This window comes from Salvia hispanica, chromosome 5 (assembly GCF_029641045.1).
Source record: "Salvia hispanica isolate PSC_SH4W2 chromosome 5, Shi_PSC_v1, whole genome shotgun sequence".
Lineage (NCBI taxonomy): Eukaryota > Viridiplantae > Streptophyta > Magnoliopsida > Lamiales > Lamiaceae > Salvia > Salvia hispanica.
The window spans coordinates 8274199-8298878 of NC_142696.1; the positions used below are offsets into that span (position 1 = coordinate 8274199).

At 39.8% G+C, this 24680-nt stretch overlaps 1 non-coding gene and 1 pseudogene across 1 annotated transcript; one reads left to right on the plus strand and one right to left on the minus strand.

Annotated features, from left to right (window-relative positions):
• Nucleotides 1-995: 995 nt before the first annotated feature.
• LOC148924311 (uncharacterized) lies at nucleotides 996-2330 on the plus strand (annotated as a pseudogene).
• A 9271-nt stretch (nucleotides 2331-11601) lies between these two features.
• Nucleotides 11602-11673, minus strand: TRNAE-UUC (transfer RNA glutamic acid (anticodon UUC)). Its single transcript has one exon. It is a non-coding gene; the product is annotated as a tRNA-Glu (tRNA).
• Nucleotides 11674-24680: the final 13007 nt, after the last annotated feature.

The following is a 24680-nucleotide window of genomic DNA, read 5'->3' on the forward strand; positions in this document are numbered from 1 at the left end:
CGTTATTTGCTAGATTGATTAACTCCCATTGGGCGTGATTTGATATATTTAACTAATTATCATTGTTTATGTAATTGCAGGAACTATATACACTACGTGAGTTGTGGCGTTGGAGACCATTGTTTACGCGTACACTTAAAACCGTTTCATGTAAGTTATGAGATTTGTAGTTTATTTCGAGAATTGAGTTTGACCTGTTCATATTTACTTCATTTCGACTATAGCTCTAAAAATTAAAATAATATACCTTCCGATATAATGAAATTTAACGTCAATTCGTCAGTTGATCGAGACTAAAGAGAAAACAGGGTTAACACGTAGGATGCGGTGGAAGTACATTTCAAAAGAAATGAACAGATGAGTAAGAAGAAAAAGGAGTGACGTTGTGCTTATGTTTGGTTTAATTTATTTATTTAGTTTGTAGCTATGTTTAGACTTGAGTTTAGAGTTTTAACTGTTGAGCTTAGTCTTGAAAATAATTTTCAAGCACTATTATTGTAAGCAATATATTATTTTTTTTCAAAATGTGAGTGAGATTAATTGTTTTGAAATTGTTAATTTGTATTTATGAGGTTTATGACACGTGTGATTCCACTACAAATAACTTTTTCCAAACTTCTTTTATGTCTTGCATATTTAGCTATTCTATCTCTACAATGAACTATTATATCATTATCATCGTATAAACTTTTTTATGTCTTGCATACTTAGTTACTGTATCTTTATATTTTAACGACTTTTAGTAATCATGATTATTATTGTGTGTTAATTTTTTTGATGTGAATGTGTTAGAAAGAATCGATAAAAGGAAATGTGAATAAAATAAATTAAGGATCTTTCCCAAGTTTAGGGAATTGTCGTGAAGAAGAGAAAATCAATTAGGGCAAATCTTTACCTTGTTTAGTTGCTCTTCATCTTATTTAAGAACCGTATATATGCCTTTGTAAAAATATAAGTTGAGTGAATAAAAAAACACACTTTCAACATGGTATCACTCCGACAATGAAGAAAAACCAAACATCGACGATCAAGATTGAGAATGAGTAAGAACGTTACTCTGGCCGTCAAACTCAATGGGGCCAATTACCCTCTCTGGCAAAACCTGATGAGGATAGCCATTGGAGGCAGGAGAGCACTCAGGCATCTCACAGGCATACCAGCACCACCGGAACCAGGGGCGAAGGGCTATACCGAATGGGAAGAAACCGACATGATCGTGTTCTCATGGATAGTCGACAATATCAAAACAGATATTGTCGTTGACTTCGCACACCACCAGACTACACAGGCCCTATGGGAGAGCCTATCCGTTACTTTTGCGAGCACCGCCGATCCGTACCTGTTATATGATTTGGAGGAAAGGGCGAGTAAGATAGTGCAAGGGGAACAAGGACTCGAAACTTACTGGCGTCGTCTTCATGGGATGGATCGAGATAGATCGATGTGAAAATCGACCAATTGACTGTTGCGACAAAGGCGTCGGGCAATTTCGAACGTATATTGGAACAAGACGCCTGTTTAAGTTCCTTACCGGATTGCACGAAAGGTATGACGGAATCCGGCGCGACATCCTCAAGGAACATCCGCTGCCCTCAGCCGAAACCACGTACGGGCAGGTGAAACGAGAAGCTACCTGGCTCAAAATCATGCCGCCGGTAGCAACCTCGGATCCTCTGACCGGCGCAGCTAGCGACGACTCATCATCGGGCGGAGTAGGACTAGGATTCGCAGCCCGGAATCAACCACAACAACGCCTCAATCAACCACCACCACCACGCTCTACCGGACCTAACCGCAGGGGATGATTCAAACCAGATAAATCAAAATTGTGGTGCTCCCATTGCGGTAAACAAAAGCATACCAGAGAGTCATGCTTCCTCCTAGTTGGATTTCCTGAATTGTGGGACGAGAATCAGAAGGCAAAAGCCTGATTAGCAATCGAAATGGATGATGGCGGCGGCGGTGGTTTATTCCCGACAGGAGTGGGCAACCGTGAGGCCACCAACACTCGTGGAAGGACAGGAGATGGTGATTCTCGAAACGGTGGGAGCGGCAGGCGTGGGGAGGTGACGGAGTTGATCGGTGAAGCGGCATTTGCCGAGAGGAAAGGAGGCGCCGTGTATGGAGGTAACGGATTAGGGTGTGGAATCCCTAATCCCCCAATATTCTTACAGAAAGGTCCCTCAATTTTATGTGATACTAAAATAATACCCTCTCACATGCCAGATTTATTATGTGCCCCCTATGGAAATAATTGTGCTCAAATTGACCATAAGCATGCTAAAATTAGTAAATCTGCCCGAAACTTACTTGTAATATCATATGTGTAACATCCCGGATTTTAAAACCCTAATTTTAGAGCCCTAGAATTAATTGTTGATGACGTGGAATCGAGAATGCATTTATTTCATGAGATGATATGGTCAAAATTGAATCTAGGGTTGTGTTGAAAGTTTGAAAAGTCAAACCTATTGATTTAACGATGTGGCATGTGATTTATTTATTTGTGAGATTATGTGGTAAATTAATTATCTAAGGGTGAGTGAGACTATTAGAGAAAATTTCCATAAATACTTGTCACCCAATTCTTGAAATTTTCGAACCCTAGACTCCTTGGAGAGGGAATTCTTATTTTTCCGGATTTAATTTAATTCTTGGGATATTTATCCAAATTAAATCCAAGACCCAATTATTTCCTCATTCTAAAAGAGGAAAAATCGAGCCCCTTTAATTTATTTGTGATTTTCGAAAATCACTCTACTTGGGAAGGAAAGAATTATTTTAATTTTATTTGATTCCTTACTTGATTTCCTTCCATACCTAGAATTTAACTATTCTACCAAATCTTTCCATACTTCAAGAGATCTTGCCATACCCTATTTTAGTTAATATTCCAAAAATTCATGCCTTATTTAAAAGGGCTAGAAATCGCCCCTTACCTTGCTTCACGGAGGATTTTCCTTATTTTTATTTTGCTCCATGATATTTTATTCTATATGGAAAAATACCAAAACAAAATCTTGGCTTTTTGGAAGGCCATATTTTCGAAAATCTCATGCCTAGTACCCTAATCTATTTTTGTTAATTCTTCTTCCCTACTTCACAATATTTATTTAATTAATTGTGGAGAATGAGATCTTACCAAATATTCTATTTATTTACCAAAGATTTTATTGGGACTCTATAAATAAGAACCAAAACCCCTAACCCTAGCCCCATATTTTCGGCCCCCACCCTCCCATACACTCTCTCAAATTTTCTTCTTCTACTCTCCAATATTTTGCTATCTTTTGGAGAAGAATTGAAGTTTAATCCAAGAACTTTGAAGAATCAAGGCTAATACTTGTTTTCTACCGATCGTTTTTCTCAAAAAGGTATTTTTGTTTAAGAGTTATGCTGGATCTTCTTCTACTTCTTCTTTTTCTTCTTCTAACCGATTAATCGGTCTTCTTGAACCCTCATGCATCTTGGTTGAGTGAAAGAGGGATAAAAAGGGATGTGAGAACGTGTATGTGTGATACTCGTGATATTCTTTTATAACTGCTTAAAACTCGAGTTCACTTGGTAAGAGTGGCATAACTTATAAAATGTTTTGGCAACGAGCTCACTGAGTATTTCAAAATACTCAGCCCTGCATGTGTTTTTCCTTATGTGCAGGTTGAATGATGACGAGCGGTGGCGGGTGTTGAGCAGCTTAATTAATTAATATGGATATGTTGAACTCCAAGTGTAGTTGTGTCTCCATACATAGCTATGTTTTTCTCTTGGTCGTTTTCCGCTGAATTTTGATACACCTTATAATTTGTTTTTGGAATATTGGCATCTTGCCTTCGGTTGAGACCTTAGCCTTTTCTTGTGTTTTCGTCTTGGATATTTCGTCGTACTCTTCAGATGTTTTGACCGTTATTTATGATACCTACCTTGTTCTTTTAAACTTCTAGGTTAAGTTATTGTTTTGCATACTCTGATAATTCTCTCAACTCTTTTGGTCAATACTACTTAAATGAAACCCTAGCCTATGTTTACTTCCTTGGAGTCGGTTTTGGGTAACAGCCACCGCATTTATTGTACCCTAGGAGGGCGGGCTGTTACAGTTGGTATCAGAGCCTCAGTTTCTTTCCGCTCTGGACCCAAGAGTCTTTTCGAACTTTAGGTTGTCTTTATAATCTTTTTGTAAATGAACTAAATGCGAAAGGCTCAACACCGCAACTCGTCTCGTTCAACCGCAAAGAAAGAGGTACTAGATATTTTGTGACTTGTGCTTGAAACTTGATACTTTTGGGAATATTGTGAATGAAAGTGACGCTTTCTGAATGATGATCGGAGAACTTGTGAAAAGCATGTTTTATGTGCTAGAAATATTATGAATGCGAAGCGATGCTTCTTGAATGATTTGTTGAATGTTACATGAGAACTTGTGAAAGTTTGTGAAATGCGAATGTGATTTCGTGAGAATATGTCGAGATATTGTTGTGCTTAGACTTGGACTTTTGGAACCTAGCATGTTTGGAACCTAGCATGACTTAGCTATACGATCACAGCGCTTGTACAAACAATAGGAACGCGGAATGACTAGTATAAGGCCGTTAGAGTATGTGGGAATTCGACGAAACGCGGACAGAAAACGCACGAATAGTCGTCTTAAGAACGGGAACCTTGGACGCGACGTTACCCTTGTACCATCACCTTTTGACTTTTTTACACCTTTCGCAGCACCATTTGAGATCACGCACTTTCTCTTCTTTTCCACCTTTTGTGACGGTGCTGACTTGTTCCTTTCCCTTTTTGTAGATGGTCCAACCCTATCACGCTCTTATGCGTCACCGCTACGCCAAGAATAGGAACTTTCCGGTAGAACGCTATAGGGAGCTGGAATGGGACGGAAAACATATCCTCTTGAACTTCGTCACCAATTTCTACGATCATTGGCTGGACGCCTACGCGTACGGAACTACCCATCACGAGGGAATCATGCGACTTATCCATATACTGCCTTCCCCTTGGAGCGAGTGGACCGCTCAAGCCTCGGTATCCTACACTTGGTTTAGCCCTCCCAAATACACGCCTCGAGGAGACTTCGTTGGCCTAATAGGAGTCTTACTTCCGGCCATGTCTGCCGCCGTTGATGGACCTCCACTCCATCCGCCAACGCAGAGGTACTCGCTAGGAGCAGCACGTCGGATGAAGTATCGCGATGATGAGGAGCCGCACGTTGCTCACGTTCCCCGTAGACGGACTCTTAGGATGCGCGTTTCGGCCCCTCGAAAGATCATAAGAGAGGCCGAAGAGATGCTTACTTCGATTCCTTCGCCCCTAAGCGACAAGAAGAAAGACGAGGAGATGTGATCGTTCGAGAGAGGAGAGAGTTCGAACGCGGAGAGTGTCGGAGAGTCGGGAGAACCCGAGGAGGACGAGGGCGGAGATGTCTAGTGCCCGAATAGGAATTTTGTTTTCCCTTTCCCCATGTTTTTGAGTTCTAGAACTTCTATTTACATTGTTATTTTCTTCCGCGATTGAATCGCTCTTTTTCATTCATTGTACCAAGACCTCTTGGGATCACTTTTGAGAATTTATGGGGAATTCGCACCTTTCTTTCCATTATATGGCAATGAAGCCGTCTTCACTCTTTTCTATCCTTATCGCATGAATATACTTGCTCGTTCTATTATCTTCCAAGTGTTTTCCACCTTATGGTGCAACCTTATCATGTTCTCTGTTTTCCTAACGACTGTTTTGTGTGGTCTTTCTTTAGACCCTACTTGTGAATGAGTTAAAAATTTCTTTTCTTCCTTTCAAAATACCCTATCATGACCTTGGGATTTTAAATTAAGTACGCTAACAATTCGAGTGTGATAAATCAGAATGCCGCCTAGACGCAACGTGAGGAACGAGGAACCTACCTCCCAGGCTTCGGTAGAAGAAAGTGTGACGCAACCTAGGCCGCCGTCACCACCTCCACCACCACGAGTAGATAGGGAAGTCGTGAAGCTGTTCCTTGACCAAAAGCCTCCTACCTTCGACGGAATGGGCGAACCTGTGAAAGCCGAAACTTGGATACGAGCCTTAGAGTGCATCTTCCGAACCTTAGTGTGCAACGATGCGGAGAAGATGATCTGCGTGACGCATCAGCTGACCGGATCCGCTGACTTTTGGTGGGATACTAAGTTAACGACCATGCCCCAGGATCGCATAGACGAGATGACTTGGGAGGAATTCAAGACCGAGGTTTACGACAAGTACGTACCCAAGAGCTACCGCAAGGCAAAAGCTGCCGAGTTTCACAACCTTACCCAAGGACGCCTGTCCGTAACCAAGTATGACCGTGCACTTTGTGACATGACCCGCTATGCGCCGGAACAGACCGATACCGATGAGAAGCTGGCTGATAAGTTTCGTGAGGGCCTTAGGCACGAGATTAGAATGGCATTAGCAGTCCGTGGAACCCTTACGTACGCCGAGGCGCTAGCCTTCGCGCTCGATGTTGAGGCAGCAATGCCCAAGGAGAGGAGCGCGGGGAACACTACGCTGGCATTACCCCCGTCACGTCCTAACCATGATAAGAGGAGATGGGAGGAAAGTAGGATTCCCTATGACAACAAGCGATACCGCCCCACTCAGAACAGGCCGCCGTACGGAGGAGGACAGACTTCGTTCAATCCAAGGAGCGACCCCCGTGCCAGACCACCTCAGTGTAACGTTTGCGCCAAGTACCATTTCGGGCAGTGTAGAGGACCGAACTCGAATAGGTGCTTCAACTGCGGAGGGAACGGTCATTTCTCTAGGGAGTGTCCAAGTAGGAACGTAGGAACCGGGCCGAGGCAGAACCAGCAGGGCTTCTGTCAGCAGCCGAGGGCGCCACCTACGGGCTCGGGAGCAAACCAGAATCAACCACTGCGGCTGCAGCAGCCTGTCCGCCCAAGACTTCCCGCCCCGGTTAGAGCGTACACCATTAGTCAGAAGCAACCCGCGATCGAGCAAGGAAAGCCCGAGAGTGGAAACTTAGCAGGTATAGGCGAAATCCTTGATACCCCTATCGTTGTTTTGTTTGACACGGGCGCATCTCATTCGTTCATCTCTGAGTTATGTGTGCATACCTTAAGCTTGCCTACTAGGAAGTCCGAACATAGGATGATGGTGTCCTCACCAGTAGGAGATATGATAGAGATCTCTCGGTTTTGCTTGAACGTAGAAATCGTACTAGGAGAACTTAAGTTAGTTGCTCACGACCTGCGAGTTATGACGATGAGAGACGTTGACGTAGTCTTAGGAATGAATTGGTTAACCGCGAACTTTGCGACGATTAGTTATAATAAGCGACAGATAACCCTACAAACCCCGGGTATGGAACCCGCCGTGTACCACGGAATCTCGATGAACCGACGAATCGCTATAGTCTCCACGTTACAAGCCACAGCCATGCTGAAGAAAGGACGCCCGACCTACCTTGTCTATCTCCACGGAGAAGAGAAGGAGGAAGCGAGGCTTGAAGACGTTGCTGTCGTACGAGACATTCCGGGTGTTTTTCCCGAGGAGTTACCTGGACCGCCGCCAGATAGGCAGTTAGAGTTTACGATCGATCTCGAACCTGGAGCCGCCCCCATATCGAAGGCGCCGTACCGCATGGCACCTAAGGAGTTAGAGGAGTTAAAGATTCAGCTGCAAGAGCTCATGGACTTAGGTTTCGTTAGGCCCAGTGTTTCGCCATGGGGCGCACCGGTGCTCTTCGTTAAGTAGAAAGACGGGTCAATGAGAATGTGTATCGACTATAGAGAGTTGAACAAATTGACCCTCAAGAACAAGTACCCTTTGTCGAGGATAGATGACCTGTTCGATCAACTCCGAGGAGCCGGAGTGTTCTCTAAGATGGATCTGAAGTCCGGATACCACCAGCTGAAAGTGCGAAAGGAGGATATCCCTAAAACCGCATTCCGTACCAGATATGGTCACTATGAGTTCGTTGTGATGTCGTTCGGTCTGACGAACGCCCCAGCCGTGTTTATGGACCTGATGAACCGAGTTTTCCACCCGTACCTAGATACGTTCGTCTTAGTGTTCATAGATGATATTTTAGTCTACTCGAAGGACGAGAAGGAGCACGCGGAACACCTACGAATCGCGCTGGAGACGTTGAGGAAGGAGAAACTGTACGCCAAATTCAGCAAGTGTGAATTCTGGCTGAAGGAAGTCAACTTTTTAGGACACATCGTGTCAGCAGAAGGAATCCGAGTGGACCCCGCCAAGGTTGAGGCGGTGCAACAATGGAAGTCGCCATCGACACCGAACGAGATTCGGAGTTTCCTGGGTTTGGCAGGATACTACCGAAGGTTCATAGAAGGGTTCTCTAAGATAGCGAGACCGATGACCCAGCAACTCAAGAAGGGAATCAAGGTGAATTGGACGCCGGAGTGTGAAGCGAGCTTTCAACTCTTGAAGGAGAAATTGACCACCGCACCAGTGTTAGCCGTGCCAGAGCTTGGAGTGAATTACGTAGTTTACACCGACGCTTCGAAAGTCGGATTAGAATGCGTGTTGATGCAGAACAATAAGGTGATCGCTTACGCGTCGCGACAGTTGAAACCGCACGAGTTGAACTACCCTACCCACGATTTAGAGTTAGCCGATGTAGTACATGCCCTAAAGATTTGGAGGCACCATCTCTACGGAGTTAGGTGTGAAATCTTTACGGACCATAAGAGTTTGAAGTACTTCTTCGAGCAGAAGGACCTGAACATACGACAACGGAGATGGCTCGAGCTGGTGAAGGACTACGATTGTGGTATCAACTACCACCCTGGCAAGGCAAACGTAGTAGCAGACGCTTTAAGCCGTAGAGACCATTCGCAACTCGCCGTCTTTCTGACAGCCGAGGAGAGCCTAGTGCGAGAGTTGAGTAAGTTGCAGATAGAAGTAGTTAGAACACCCGATACCGTGAAAGGTCGAATCGTCGCGTTAGTAGTAGAACCTGATCTAAGGACGAGGATCGTTGCAGCACAACATCTAGATGTGAGATTAGAGGAGATTCGAGTCGAAGTGAGAACCGGTGAATCCGGAGGTTTTAGTGAGGCTTCCGATAACGCTCTCACCTTTGAAGGGAGACTGTGCGTGCCGAACGACGAGGGACTTAGGAACGAGATCATGAGCGAAGCGCACGAAACCCCATACACTGCTCACCCCGGGAGCACGAAGATGTACCAGGACCTGAAGAAGTCCTTTTGGTGGAACGGCATGAAGAGAGATGTCGCAGCTTTCGTGGAGCGCTGCTTAGCCTGCCAACAGGTGAAAGCCTTACACCAACAACCGTACGGGAAGCTACAACCGCTTGAGATACCCGAGTGGAAGTGGGAGCACATCGCTATGGACTTCGTGACTGCGTTGCCGAAAACCCTCAAAGGGAACACCGCGATCTGGGTGATCATCGATCGACTTACCAAGAGTGCACATTTCATACCAATCCCCGTAACCCATGGATCGGATAAGCTAGCTCGGATCTACATCCACGAGATCGTACGATTACATGGAGTCCCAGTGACGATCACGTCTGATCGTGACCCAAAGTTTACCTCGAAATTTTGGATTAGGTTACAACGCGAACTAGGAACACGCTTAAACTTTAGCACCGCTTTTCACCCCCAGTCCGATGGACAATCCGAAAGAACGATACAAACTCTCGAGGATATGCTAAGAGCCGTGGTGCTCGACCGAGGCGGAAGTTGGGAGACCGCACTCCCTTTGATCGAGTTCGCCTACAACAACAGCTTTCAAGCAACGATCGGCATGGCGCCATATGAAGCACTCTATGGGAGAAAGTGTAGATCTCCGCTTTACTGGGATGAAGTTGGCGAACAAAGAGCGCTTGGACTCAATGCAGTCGAAGAGATGGTCGCAATCGTTCGACAAATCCGCGCGCGAATGAAGAAAGCTCAGGACAGACAGAAGTCGTACGCCGACGTCCGACGGACGGACTTATAGTTCCATGCTGGTGATAAAGTTTTCCTCAAAGTATCCCCGTCGAAAGGGATAGCGCGTTTTGGAGTCAAGGGCAAACTGAAGCCACGTTTTATAGGGCCGACGAAATTCTAGAAGGAGTAGGACCCGTAGCTTATCATTTAGCGCTGCCGCCCAGCCTTGGGAACATGCACAACGTTTTTCTTGTGTCGCAGTTGCGAAAATACGTGTTCGATCCGAAGCATGTGATTCGTTACGAGGATATTGCTGTAAGCCCGGATCTGAGCTACGAGGAACAACCCCAGATAATCTTAGACCGAAAGGTCCAAACCTTGAGAAATAAAATCACTGCCTTCGTGAAAATTCAATGGAGAAACCACGTGCCCGAGGAAGCCACGTGGGAGCGTGAGGATGAGATGATAAACCTATACCCGTTGTTTTGTGCCATATAGAAAAGTGGTCATTGGAAGTTTTGAATTACTTTATATATAATACACATTCAATTCAATTATATGAAATATGTTTATGTGATGGTTGATTTCTAAAGTTGTCTAATTTTATTTTTTGGGATCGTACATTTAAATTGTATTACACGTTTAGAAAATATAGTTATATCTGACTTTAACTAATTAATTTAAAATATGAATGTATTGTGATGAAATTAAATCTATCCGTGCATCGCGCGGGTGTGATACTAGTAAATAAAAAAGGTCGAGATAGCTTGCGAATTTTCTCTTCTGCTTCCTCTTTCTCCCACACCGTATCCTTCTTCATCCTGTCCCTCCAGGTAGGGGCGGATGCAAAAATAAACTTTTATAAGAGTTATGTTTTTCAAATTTTATTTTGAAGTATATTATTTTTGTTGTAATTTAGATGGTTGGTAGGGGCTTATTCATAACAATTTGCATAAAATATAACTAAATTTATAAATGTTATCAAAGGAAAAAAAAATTTAAAAATTAGTTTATTAGGGGCTTAAGCTCCTAGAGGACTCCTTTTGTGTCCGGCCATGCCTCCAGGATGAGCCACATAAATTCAGTTGCAATTCTCTAAGTCATCGCGCATAGGAATGTTTATGTTAAAATTTAAGAACGCAATTGTTGATTGTAGTAATAAAATGAAGATTTTCATCCTGTACCAAAAAACTTAGAAAAAAATATATATTTACGATATTAAAATTAATTTCTACACATTTTATATTTATGAAAAGTCAATTTTTATTGATATATATTGATAGAAAAAATATACAGGTGCAGACCAACGCAAATTCTGGGTACACCGGATCTCTCTACAAGATTGGACTCACACCCGAACCTCTATCCCTCCCCCGTAATGTATGGAGCCAAACCAAACTTTTGAAATCGCCAAATTCTATCCATAATAAAATTATAACAATAAACTAGTAAATATATGCATCATATTAGTAATAAATAACACAAGTTACTAGCATATTTTTGTTTAGTTAATAGAAGTACTACAAATATTTGTATATAAAGTATATAAATTTTAGATTTGTTGTGATTTTATCAGTATATTAAAATAGTATTTAGTTTTGTGGAATCTTAATAGCCCAAATTAAATAATGAAATTGAAACAATAGTCCCCGCTTCAAAAAAATGCATGCCAAAACAAAAATAAAATACTCAAAAAACGAAATTCCGTTGCCGGGAATCGAACCCGGGTCTCCTGGGTGAAAGCCAGATATCCTAACCGCTGGACGACAACGGATCGTTGTTAGCTCAGTAATACATAAGTTTTCTTATTACCATTGCCAATGCTGTTATCTGATTTTTTCATCCGAACTTGATGATATATGGTTGGCAAAATATGAAATATCTGGGTCAGTTAATTTATTCTTTTAGGTGAGTTAATTTATTCTTTCTTTGTGTTGTAATGAAGTACTTAATCATAAAAAAAAAAAAAAAATCTAGCAACACTATAAAAGTTAAAAAAGAACAACCAATAAATTTTCTAATACAATTAAGGATGTTAATTTGTGTTTCAAATTATACCATCAAAACAATTTAACAAATGCCATCATTCTTGGTGTCTCAGCTGAAATTAGGGGACGCAAATAAATGGGTATAGAAAAGTAAAAGATTAAGACAATTTGTCATTAACTTATACGCAAATCTTTTTATATCCTAAATTATACTAGTAGTTATTTATCAAAATTTTCCAACATAAATAATTGATCTCTACTTCATATCCTTTAAAGATAAGTTTTTTTTAGTACAATCATGGAAACGATAGATCCAATAGCCAATCGTTATATTTGAAGCGTAACTAAACTTTCAATAATTACATATCAATTGTACACTTCTTTCCCAGTCTCCAACAAGCATTAAGCAAAAAATTGAATGCTTAATTAAGAATAATCACAACTGTAATGCTCCTTGTAATCATAGTTTATTAGTATGATTATTACTTATTAGGACAAAACCCATAATTGTTGGTGAAAGGTCTTCTTCATGCCATTATGTGTGAGAACTTTTTCTAAGGGCTTCCCACTTTCTTGACACAGTGACACTGCATGCCCCAATTGGCTGTTTTATGTCTGGACCTAACCAAAAGAATCAAATTAAACAAAACATGAGAGAGGGAGGAAGGGTCAATGTCATGACAGCAAGTATTGGTTTGGTTGGGTGTTGCATATTTGTATATGATATATTTAGCTTTATAGATTGGAGTTGAGTATGTTGCTATATTCATAGTGAGTCTAGAGAGTTGCTTTTTTGGACAACATTGGATGTGGGAAATGGCATGAATCTGACAAATGGCATTCCATGTATGAAAAGAAGTTTGTCTTCATTGGGGTAAGGGATAAAACACTTAAAGAGGAAACTGCAGAAGGTATCCATGGTACCTAGATCATTGTTACCAGCTTGCATCATATGTATATTTTGGGGGTTCGCCTATTTTGGAGGTTGAGGTCACATGAGTTTGTTCAATTTTTGCCCTACCAGTACTAGGGTTAAAGAAAAATGTGGGTTCCGAATTAAAATTTGCCTATCATATGAAATTTGTAGTAATTGAATACGAATCTCTTAAAAGAGTTTAAGATCAAGAAACTATTTAGGAAGTGTAAAGTATCTTGAGAAAGCAGAATTAGGTAAGACATTCAAATAGACAAGCCTTCGTTTAAAAATGTGGTTCTACAGACCATTTATAAATTGCACATCTTGAATAAACTAAAAATGAAAGGTGAACATCTTGAATGGGACAAAGGGAGTACTCCTTCTGTCCCAATTAAATTGAGTCGTATTCATTTTTGGGATGTCCCAACTAAGTTGAGTCATTTCATTTTGGACAAAAACAAAATATCTAATCACTCTTACTTTACTCGATACCTACTTTCCTCTCTCTTTATCTTTCCTATTTTATTCTTTTCTTCTACTTTTCAACACAATTTCTTAATCTCCGTGTCCAAAAGTTGTGACTCAACTTAGTTGAGACAGAGGGAGTACTATTCAAATTTGACAAAGTTAGCGTTTAATTGGCACTACCCTTGATTAGTGTTATAATCCTCCTAGTTAATGTTAATGTTAATGTTAATGTTAGAATCTAGTGTTTAAATTAATTCAAAAATAATTGAGGTGATATTCCTCATAATTAATGTATTCTCTGTCCCAAATTACTTGAGTCATTTATCTTTTTGGCTAAAAACAAAACATTTAATCACACCTACTTTATTCTTTCTTTTATCTCTCTTCCTTGTTACTTTATTTAATTCACTAAACACAACTTTCTTAACTCTCGTATCGAAAAGCAACGTCTCAAATAAAGAGGATAAGGAGAATAATAAAATTATACAGTAAAGTCAAGTGTGATAAGATTGAAGAGACAAATTCAATCTGAATGCATGGAAGTTGTTGAAAGAATAAATTTGAGAAATGCTTGAAGGGACATTTTAGAGATTGTACTCACATGCTCTACTAATTTATAAATAATTTTTAGTACTAAGACTCCTATTTAATTATAACACCGAGCTAAGAAATGTTAAGAAGAATGAATAAGTAAATAGAATAGGAGTCTTATTTATATATGAAGTATTAGTTTATAACAAAATGTGAGTGAAATAAGTTAGTGAAATGTGGGATATACTTATTATTTATGGTAAAGTGAAATAAAATTTTTAATGTGGGACAAACCGAAATGACAAAATGTCCGAAACATATTTTAGTGGAGGAATCAATGATATTTAAGTGATGAGTAAGGAACACTTTTACTTGGGGGTGGGTGGATCCACCCCACCGACCTCAGTGTATAGCACATAGTTTTGTAAATTTGATTTTTATTTTTGGTCGATTGATTACATCCAAACATAAGAAAAATTTAATCGTCCCACGTAACTATGGCCAGAGAGAGAGAAAGGCGAGGGGGAAATGCACTATGTTTGCAAAGAGGATTTAGATCATTAGTTTTGTATCGAGTGATACACGTCGAGTATGATACAGAATTATTTTATATTTTTATATGCTTGCATGTCTAAAGCATTTCCGGTTTGACACGACATTTTCTATAATTTTATTTTGTATCTTGAATGGAAAAAGAACCAAGTAAAAGTGAAAATAAAATAGATTTAATGATGTTTTCATTTTTATAAATGTGTCAGATAGAGTGAAATATCTGAAAAAAAATATCACTTAGAGTGAAATAAAGAGAGTATGTCATATTGCTTGTTAATAATATTCTTTTCGTCCACGATTTAAAGAGTTATTTTAACTTGGTGCAGGTTTTATTAAATAGTTTGATTTTGTGAAGGACATTAGTGAAAAAAACCCCTAATTAAACCCTAAACTTTGAGTCCTATTTTTAGTTTTACACTAATGGATTGTGAGCGAAAAAAGTTACTAGTAAAATGTAGGGTTTGCATATTAAATGAAAAAAAATCTTTAAATCATAGATAGGCTAAAATAGCAAAATAGATCTTGAAATTTCGATGATGAAAGTATTAAATTCTCGATTGCTTTCACATTGTTAATTTCATCGCGAACTCCCACTTAAATGAATTAGAATTTTGAAACCCATACAATATTAATAACACTGCATTAATTATGAAGTCAAATAAACTAAAGAAGTATTGAGAGGGTTTATTTAAGGGGCATATATGTTGTGGTGGCGTGGGCGTGACAATATTCAACTTTGTCTCACTTTCATGCTCAGGACCACTCCGTCCTAAATTATTCTACCATTTGCTTTTCATTCCTAATAAAACACGCCACTCCACTCCACCACTACATTTTTATGTTAACACATTTATAATTCATTTATCACCATCTATATATGTGTATAAAGAGTAAACTTGATGCGCATATGAATCACTACTCTATACCTCCTCCTCTCTCTCTTCTTCACTCCGCCGCCGCGGCAACTGGCTTCTTTTACCGAGAGAAGAGGCTATGATCGTGGACCACTTTTAGCTGAAGCTGACAGCATGATCTTAACTTGCCTCCGGCAAGATCAGATCATGTGGCAGTTTCACCTATCCATGGGATCACAAGAAAAAAAATGATACTAGTGTTCTTTATTTTTTCTTTTTATCTGTACTGTCTTTAGTATTAGATGAAGCGCAACTTAATTGGTAAGATGTTTCTCTTTCGTCCAGGGTTCAAATTATCACATACGAGACGGGGAACGAACTATTATATTGATTCTTTTGGAAAAGAAAAAAAAAATAGTAACAATGACGTAGATTCACTATTTTTTTAATTGGTAAATGGTGTTGTCATTTTTTGGATTATGAATTATGATACCGGAAGCCTTGGTGTGAAAAAAAAATCATTTAAGATCAAACTGTTTGCTTTTGTAAAATAAACGAGAATTTGGTGGATTATTACGCTAGTCTAATTTAAAAGTTATCATGTTTTAAAGTATTCGTAGTCTAATTTGTTTTACATAAATGCATTGAGTTTGTAACACAGGTTGCAATCTCTTTGTACGGCATGTGGCACATGAATGGGTATAGATAATTTTTCTTTTTTTTGAATTAGTTAATAGTACTCCCTCCGTCCCTCATAATTTGTCACCATTTGACCGCCACGGATTTTAAGAAATGTAATAGAAAGTGGGTTGAAAAAGTTAGTGGCACTTGTGTCCTACTTTTATATAGTATTAGTTTTTTAATATATAAAAGTGGAATATGAGATCCACTACTAAAAATGATAAAAGTGAAAGGTGACAAATTTTTAAGGACGGATAAAAATAGAAATAAGTGATAAATTTTCAGGGACGGAGGGAGTATTTCATTTGGCATTATTGGTAGGGTGTAGAACTATAGATACATAATAGGCATTAACTGATTTTGATTGATTGTTCCAATTAAGGATCATGATGAAAAATTTACGTTGATAACAAAAATTGTTCTCTAATTATCACCAAATCTCCGTCAAGGAATACATGATTTCAGTGTTAATCACCAACATATTTAGTTTAGAACTCTAAACTATCCATTTCATGTAAATAGCTCTTATATTTCATTTCAAGGTCACTAATACACGTGTACACTTATTTTCACAATTTTTCATGAAGACACAAAAACATAATGGCACCTAACCTTCCTGTCACTTATATTTCAAAATTTAAGAGAAAAAGAAACATACATTAATCTTGGATGAGAAAGAGAGGATAAGATCTTGAACACATAATGGCGCTATGTTTGCTAAGATCCATTTAGTGCCCTTCCCAAAATTAACAAATCTAACGCTTTCTCCGTCCCAATAAATTTGAAACATCTAGATTTCAGCACACAATTTATATAGTATTCGCTCTGTCTCCAAAGAACATGCATTTTGGATTCGGCACGAGTTTTAATGTAAAATTGGTAAACTAAGAAAGAGGTAGAGAGAAAAAGTAATTAAAGTATTGTTAGTGGAGAATAGGTTCCACCTCATTAGAGAGAAAATAGTTTCTAAAATTAGAAAGTGCATATTTTTGTAGGACGGACTAAAAAGGAAATAATGCATATGCTTGTGAAACGGATGGAGTATTTTTTTTGTGAGTTAATAAAGATAGAGTAAAGTAAGAAAGAAGGAAAAATATAAATGATACTGTTTCCATTTTAGAAAAATATTGATTTTTAATGGAACAAACCCAAAAATGAAAGGATTCCATTTTTAATAGGACGGAGGGAATACTATCTAGTATTCACTCGCAATTAAACACTAATTTACCACACCTCACTTGCAAATTAAACCGTGTGTGTAAAATTTGAATCAATGACATCTTCAAATACACGCTCTTAATACTAGTATGGAGTACTATCTAACACCACTCTACTCTACCAACTCAAAATTTATAAACCAGAAAGAATGTGTCATAATTTAGAATAGACATGAAATAGAATAATGAGATAAAAATGGTTTCATTTATGAATACCTGAAGTTTATGCATTCTGGTCATCCACTAGATTCACAAGATGACATAGCTAAAAATAGGATGGATCGCTATCGTGGAGAAAGGCTAATCTGGATTCATCAATAACATAAATAAAGTATTTGGTAAGCCAAAACCAAGAATGTAGACGATTGATTTAATCAATATGTCTTGAAGATGCTAACTTTTTAACAGGTAAAGTTAACATGATAGACAAAGGTAAGAATTTGAGTGATTCGGGGTAACTCAAACGGTGCTGGACTGCATAAAGATTTTAAGAGCATCATTTCTTGCTTTGATATTAAATCAAGAGTTAAAAAAAAGGTAGAAGTACAAGCTTTGAGTAATGTCAAGGGAAGATAATGCTATGAACGAACAACTACTTATTCCATAAGCCATTCTTACAAAAACAAAGCAAAAAGTAAACACACCATAATTGTGAATGCTGATTCTACATTCATGTTGTCATGGAACATTGAGGGAAAACTATCAACAAATTAATGCCTCAACAACATCAAGCCAACCTGCATATGCACAAAATGGTAGCTGATGACGACAACTATGGAAATTTCATAACGACTTCACATGTCATTAAGAATACTACAACCAGCTACTGTAGGTAAAAAAGATCACTTGAAAGTGGTAATTAAGTAGTAACAGCTATCTCACTATAACCTCATAGTACTACTCCCTCCATCCATGATTAAATGTCACATATTTGACCGCCACGAATTTTAAGAAATTATTTGACTTTATAAAGTAAAGTGAGTAGATAAGTTAGTGGAACGTGGGACTAGAGGTGCCCACGGTTCGGAACCGCTAGTTCCGGTTTTAGAAATTGCCGAACCAGAACCGAACCGCGAGGGTGTTTCGCGGTTACAGTTACGGTTACGGTTCCAAAACTGCCGGTTTTGGTTTCGGTTCCAAACAGGCGGTTTTCCGACGGTACTTTTTCGGGTTTTCACGGTTCCGAACCGCCGGTATTTTGCGGTTCCGGCTTGGTTTCACGGTTTTCCGGTGGTTTTGCACGGTTCCGATTTGGAACCTTCCTGAACCGGCGGTTTCGGCACGGTTTCAGTTCGAAAATTTTTGAACCTGAACCGAACCACGGTTCAAAAATTGACGGTTTCGGTTTTAACCGCCGGTTCGGTAAATCTTGGGCAGGTCTACGTGGGACCTACTTTTATATATTGGTTTTATAAATGGTACTTAATCTTTTACTTTCACAAATAAATGGTACCTGATCTTTATTTTATATTTTTTTTGGTACCCATGACAAAAATAATTCTAGGTACCAAACATGTGATTTTTTGTTCATGTAGGATATTTTTGGAAATTTCAATACCAAACATGTGATTTTTTTTTCCCTTCATTTCTTATTTCTTTTTTTATTCTTTAGTTTCTTCTTCTTTCTTTTTTCTCCTTAGTTTATATTTCCTCTTTTTTCTTTTCTTTTCCTTTTCGTATTTCTTTTTAGTGTTTTATACATACATCTAATTGAGTTCATAATATAAATCAAGAACAAAACACCTAATTAAATTAATTATTTAAAGTAATTAAATCAATTGAATTTTTTCATTAAATTATTTTATACTCATTTAAGGGATGAAAAACCTAACTAAAAATATTCAACTCTTTTATCATTATGAATATAATTCACAATTTTAAATTTTTATTAAGACTCTATTGATTAGTTATTAATTTAATGAAAAATAATAATAATAATAATAATAATATATAATTCATAATTTAAATAATTGTACTATAACTATTTATTAATTACTACTACTATTTTTTAGTATTATAACAATATAATTATAACTATAATTATAATTAAGTATATTTGAATGATATTAATTAATTATTAATTTAAAATATCAAAATTATAATATTAATATTGATTAATAAAAATAGTAGTATAAAGTGTGAGGAGAATGAGAGAAGTTATTATAATATCATTTTTTTTACTAATTTTGTGTATGCCTAAAATATCATCTATGACACAAATGAAAAAATGTACTTACTCGTTTAGAGTGCATTTTGGGGTGAAAATGACTTCAGGTTCCAAAAATGTGATTTATAGGTACCAAAAACGATATAAAGTAAAGATCAGGTACCATTTTTGTACAAAAGTGAAAGATCAGGTACCATTTATGTGGTTCACTCTTGATAAAATGAGAAGTATTCTCCATAATATATTATATGAGTGTTATTTTCTAAGTTAAATAAAAAAATGATAAAGTAAGAAAGAGAAAGAAATAGAGATGATGTTGTTTTTATTTTAATGACAAGTAATAAATAAGGAGATTTTTTTATTGTAAGAAGTTAAAACTAAAAGCATGTGTGTAATGTGTGTAAAGATGAGAAGTATAATAAAAATAAATTTCAGAGACTAAAACACCTACTTTGTGCACGTGAAAATGGAAGAACAAATACGTTCCAACGAGGTTTCAAACTTGGACCTCTCCTAACGACGAAGCAGTCAACCACTTGCACTGATGGAGGATTATATTCATGTAACTAATAGTTACGAAAGTTGGGGGTTGCACGGGACCCCAGATCCCATTGTAGGTCCGCCACTGCTTACTATATTACTAGCTAAATTCATGCTGCAGAAGGAAGTGCAAAGGGAATTAAATGCCAAACTGTACAGTTTGGCCCACATTGGATGTGAGACAACCAATGAACAACCAATATGTAGACTAAGACCAAAAAAGTCGAAATATCAGTGACAAGGCAATTAGAGTGTCCACTATACAAGAGCCGCGGCCGGGCCACGGGAGAGCCGCGGCTCCCTATAGTGCGGGGGGTGGGCAGCCGCGGCGGGGCGGCGGGGGGGGGGGGCGTGGGCGCGCCACGATCGTGGCCTGGCCGCGGCGCTTGGGCGCGAGCCGCGGCCCTCCTATAGTGATGGCCACGAGCCGCGGCTCCCCCCTTTTTCAGGATTTTTTTTTTTTTTAAAAAAAATTTCGAAATTTTTTCTATTTATACCTAAAATTCATATCTTATTTTTACTCTACTCTCACACACAATTTACCCTATTCCCTTCAATTTGAATTTTTGTGAAATGCAAGGCGGAGACGATCCCGGTTATGGAGATTCGGGACAGGGGGGCTTTCCACCCCACCAACGCTGGGGATCGAGTCCCACCCCTCCTCCATCCCAGATGTAGAGTCCGCCATCGCCGGCGCCGTGGCTACAAACACCCCAAAACCGGGGGCAGTCCTCGGCCTATCAGCAAAGATATGCGGGTCGTACCCAACCAGGGACGGGCGACTATCGACCCAACATGGACGTAATTAACTTCCCGTCCCAATTTCAAGCCTCCCCATTTCAGAGCAATCATTCTCCGCTTGATGAATCTGATAGATTCACATGGGAACAATTGATGGGGTCGCCTGATACCCCGACGCCGACGCCCGGTCGTGTAGAGACGGGGAGAGGAGGCGGTGGAAGAAGCGGCGGTGGCGGCGGCAGCCGAAGTGGCGGCGGGAATGGCGGGCGAAGGGGCGGCGGCGGCGGCGGGCGTGGCGGAGGATCCGCGCGAGGTGGCGGCGACGGCGACGGCGGGCAGGGCGGCGGCGGTGGTCGACGAGAGTTTTTGTACACAGACGCCGAGTCCATTGCTATTGCTAGGGCATGGGACGCGGTGACGATAGATTCCATAGTTGGCACGGATCAGACCGACTTATGCTTCTGGCGGAAAGTCTTGGTGGTGTACAATGAATTCAAACCGTCGGGGAGCGTCGACCGTACACCCGATCAGATTCGGAAGAAGTTCGGCAGGATCACTACAGCTCTTCGGAAGTTCATTGGTATATACGAGAACCAACTGCGCACTGTTGAGAGTGGCCGCAGCGAAGCCGACGTAAAATCCTTGTCGATGCAGTTGTTCAATGTGCAAGTAGGCAAGAAGTTTACCTACTGGGCAGAATTCCTCTTATGCGGGACTCCTCAAAATTCCGAGCCATCTGCGAGAACGCGTCTGATTCTGGGCCAAGCCGTACAAAACGGGGCAGGGGCGGCGACTACAGCAGTAGTAGCGGTGGTTCAAGGACCTTCGACCTCAACGACGAGGTCATGGACGAGCCTCCCCCGTCACTATCCCGGCGTCCACGGCCCCTGGGTCAACAGTCCGCCATACGAGCCGCTAGATCCGCCTCCGCCACTGCCTCCCAACACTCTGCTGCGGGCCCGTCTGCACCCCCTCCCGGATCGGCCAGAGCGGCGTTGCAAAACACCCTAGCCGTGCAGATGATAAAGGAACTCAAGGACACTCTGGCCTTGTATGAGAAGTCGACCGACCCGACTACCAAGATGATGTACTACGACCTCATAGTGAGGCTGAGGTCGTTGTTGGGGTGGGAGGACACGGCGGCGGCGGCGACGGGACCTCAGAGCGGTGGCGGTGGTGGTGAAGATGAAGTGGCGGATTCTGATGATGAGACCGAGTAGTCGGCGATGGCGGTGTTTTTTTAGGTTTTTGTTTGCGTGTTCCTAAACAATTTTCGTTGTATAATTTTACCCCATTCTATAATACAACGAAGATTTGGTTTTCGATTTAGTTTTCATTAAATTATGCGTTTTATTTAATTATTGTAGTTTAACAATTTTAATTGTAGTAGAATTAAAATATAGACAAAATGGAAAAAATAAAATTTTTGGTGGCTTGGCCATGTCCACTATAGTGGGAAACATGGGCATTGGTGGCCCGGCCACGATTTTGTGGCCTGGCCACACTTTGTGGCTTGGCCCGGCCATGTATAGTGGACACCCTTAGTTCATCATCCAAAAATATAAATTAAAAAAAAAACATGAATTGTGAATCGCGGGTGGTAGCAGCATAATTCAATTCAAAATCAGAAATTCGGAATACCCGATCGCCGGCGGAGAATGATCAGTGTGGTAGATATTCAGCCACTTCCTTTCTCTAACTTTACGAGATGAAATCAAATATAGTTGAAAGATAGTGATTTGGAAGAAACAGAGCTCCATTAACGTTCTTCGACACAGTATCTTGTTCGGGTGGATTTTCCCAACCCAACCCAAATACCACATTTCCGACCCGAATAACATAATTCAAAATGTTAAAGTTGTGTTTTATTTATTCAAAAGTTGTCATTTGTTATGTAATAATTGTGACTGTATGTATTATTGTGTCAAATAGTATCCAAGTAATCAATTTAGTGACAAATAGGATTAAAATTGACATGTAGACAACCCGGGTTTCGTCGTTGACCCGCCAGGGGAAAATCCTAACGAAATGAAAGTTCATGGTTTTAAAAACAAATCTCATAGTCCATGGGAAAAACCGGAATTCGGAGAAAGGTTTTGGTTTAAAAAGCCAAAAACCCTTTAATAAATCTACCCAAAAATCATGTGTCTCTAAATAGTATATGACGCTTAGTATATGATAGACAGTTGCAATCTTATCCCATATGTTCGATATCCCGGTACTGACCTTTAGCTATACTAGATCTACCTCGTATACTTGCAAGTATTTTTAGTGCTAATAAATAGTGCATCAAGTTTTTGGCTCCGTTGCCGGGAAATATTATTGTTTTAAGCTGCTATTGAAGAAAGGTTGATAATACAAATTTAGAGTGTAATATTATTGTTTTGTTTTGTTTTATTTTATTTTTATTTTTCGAGGTACTTGAGGAGAGCAAGGAGCACCACAATTCCATATTCCCTATATAGTAGGCTTCTGATTTGGACAAGGGATTATGAGAGCTTTGAAGATGTGATGAGTGGATTCTTAGAAAGAAGTAAAAGACGTGCAGATGATGTATCTAAAATCAAGGATTGGTGGGACACTGATAAGGCTAATTTCATGCATCGGTTATATGGTGAAAAGCGTTATAATTTGCTGGGTCTAACACGTTTCCTAAGCCAGGTGTGTGAAAAAAATCGCTAGATCGAGGAAATGCTGAAGGAGATGGTCTAGCAAAGGAATGAAGTGAAGTGAGCATAATTCAAAAGAAAAGAAGGCGTGACGGAGGGAGTCAGTAGCTGAGGGCAACAAAGTCTATCTATACCTCGCTGGACCCCACTCCAACGCCTATATATAGAAGAGCATGCAACGCACAATATATCACTTTTTTTCACTCTCTTTTAGCTCACACACATAACACACACTTGGGAATGGGAGATCTGGGGTAGTTCGGGGTTACGAAGGGTTCATTTCTTTAGAAGTTCTCCGTTGCAACACCGTCCGCGTGTGGACGAAGATACAATCTCTTTTAATTTCAGTTGTTTTGCACTTTTGCGGTCGAACTTCACTTTCGGGAGTCGACTTGGCTGTTGATGATACTCGTTATCTTTTCGCTTTTGTTGATTTGCGTTTAGTTGTGATATTTTGAATTGATTTACGTAGATCTCGCTGCTGAGAGTTTATTTTAACAAGTATTATGTCGATCTCTGTTTTATTTTGATGTTGTGGTACTCGATCTGGGAATTTGGTGATAGATCTGTGGTTTATTGACTGATTGGAGGTGGTTGTTTAAATCTGAAGTGATGAAGTGTTTATGTTGGTTGGAGTTTGTGTTGGATGCTTGGATCCGGAGTGGATTTAGCGTCTGAGGTTGGATCTGAAGTGAGAAAAGGAAGTTATTAGATGGATTTGAGTTTTCTGCTTGTTTCCTGTTTTACTTCGTCTAGCATCTATAGATCCGTTTAGTTCTTCGTTGTTATGCATCAATTTGATTTAGATTTAGTTTGCTCTGCTCTGATTTCGTTCATATTGATTTTCTTATGAGTTTTTACGCAATTTGGTTGAAGAAGATGATGTCGCTGTTAGTTAGTACCAGAGTTAGTTATTCTGCCAGCTTTTCGTCCGTACTCTGCTTTTTCAGTCATTGTCCCCACAGTCAGTTTGTTTCCTAGGTCTAGGTAATTAGAGTAATTTTCTTAGATCTGTTAATTGAACAGTTAATTTTCTTGCAACGTTTTCTTGTTACTTCGCCTAGGTCTAGCTATTAGCATAAGAGTTTAAGATTCCCAAGTCAAGTTTAATTTGTTTTCCTCAACCCAAGAAAAATGCGTGGCAGCAGCCAACACCAAAAACAAGTCCAAATCCTTGAACATGATTATTACGCATCCTTCTCTGTGGTATCGTTCCCTACTTCCTTATACTAGGTTTAGTAAAGTGGTTGAGGGTTTTTTGAAAGAAGTGCTCTGTGTGTCCGACGACCAGGAATTCCTACGACCAACGAGTTCCTAGACCGCGTGATCTAGTGGATTTGCTGGACCAAGGGAACCTGTTTATTTCCTTCTGTGCGCACCGTGAACACACACCTAAAAGGTTTAACTTTCAAATGGCGCCGTTGCCGGGGATGGATGGCGTTTATTGTTATTGCGTT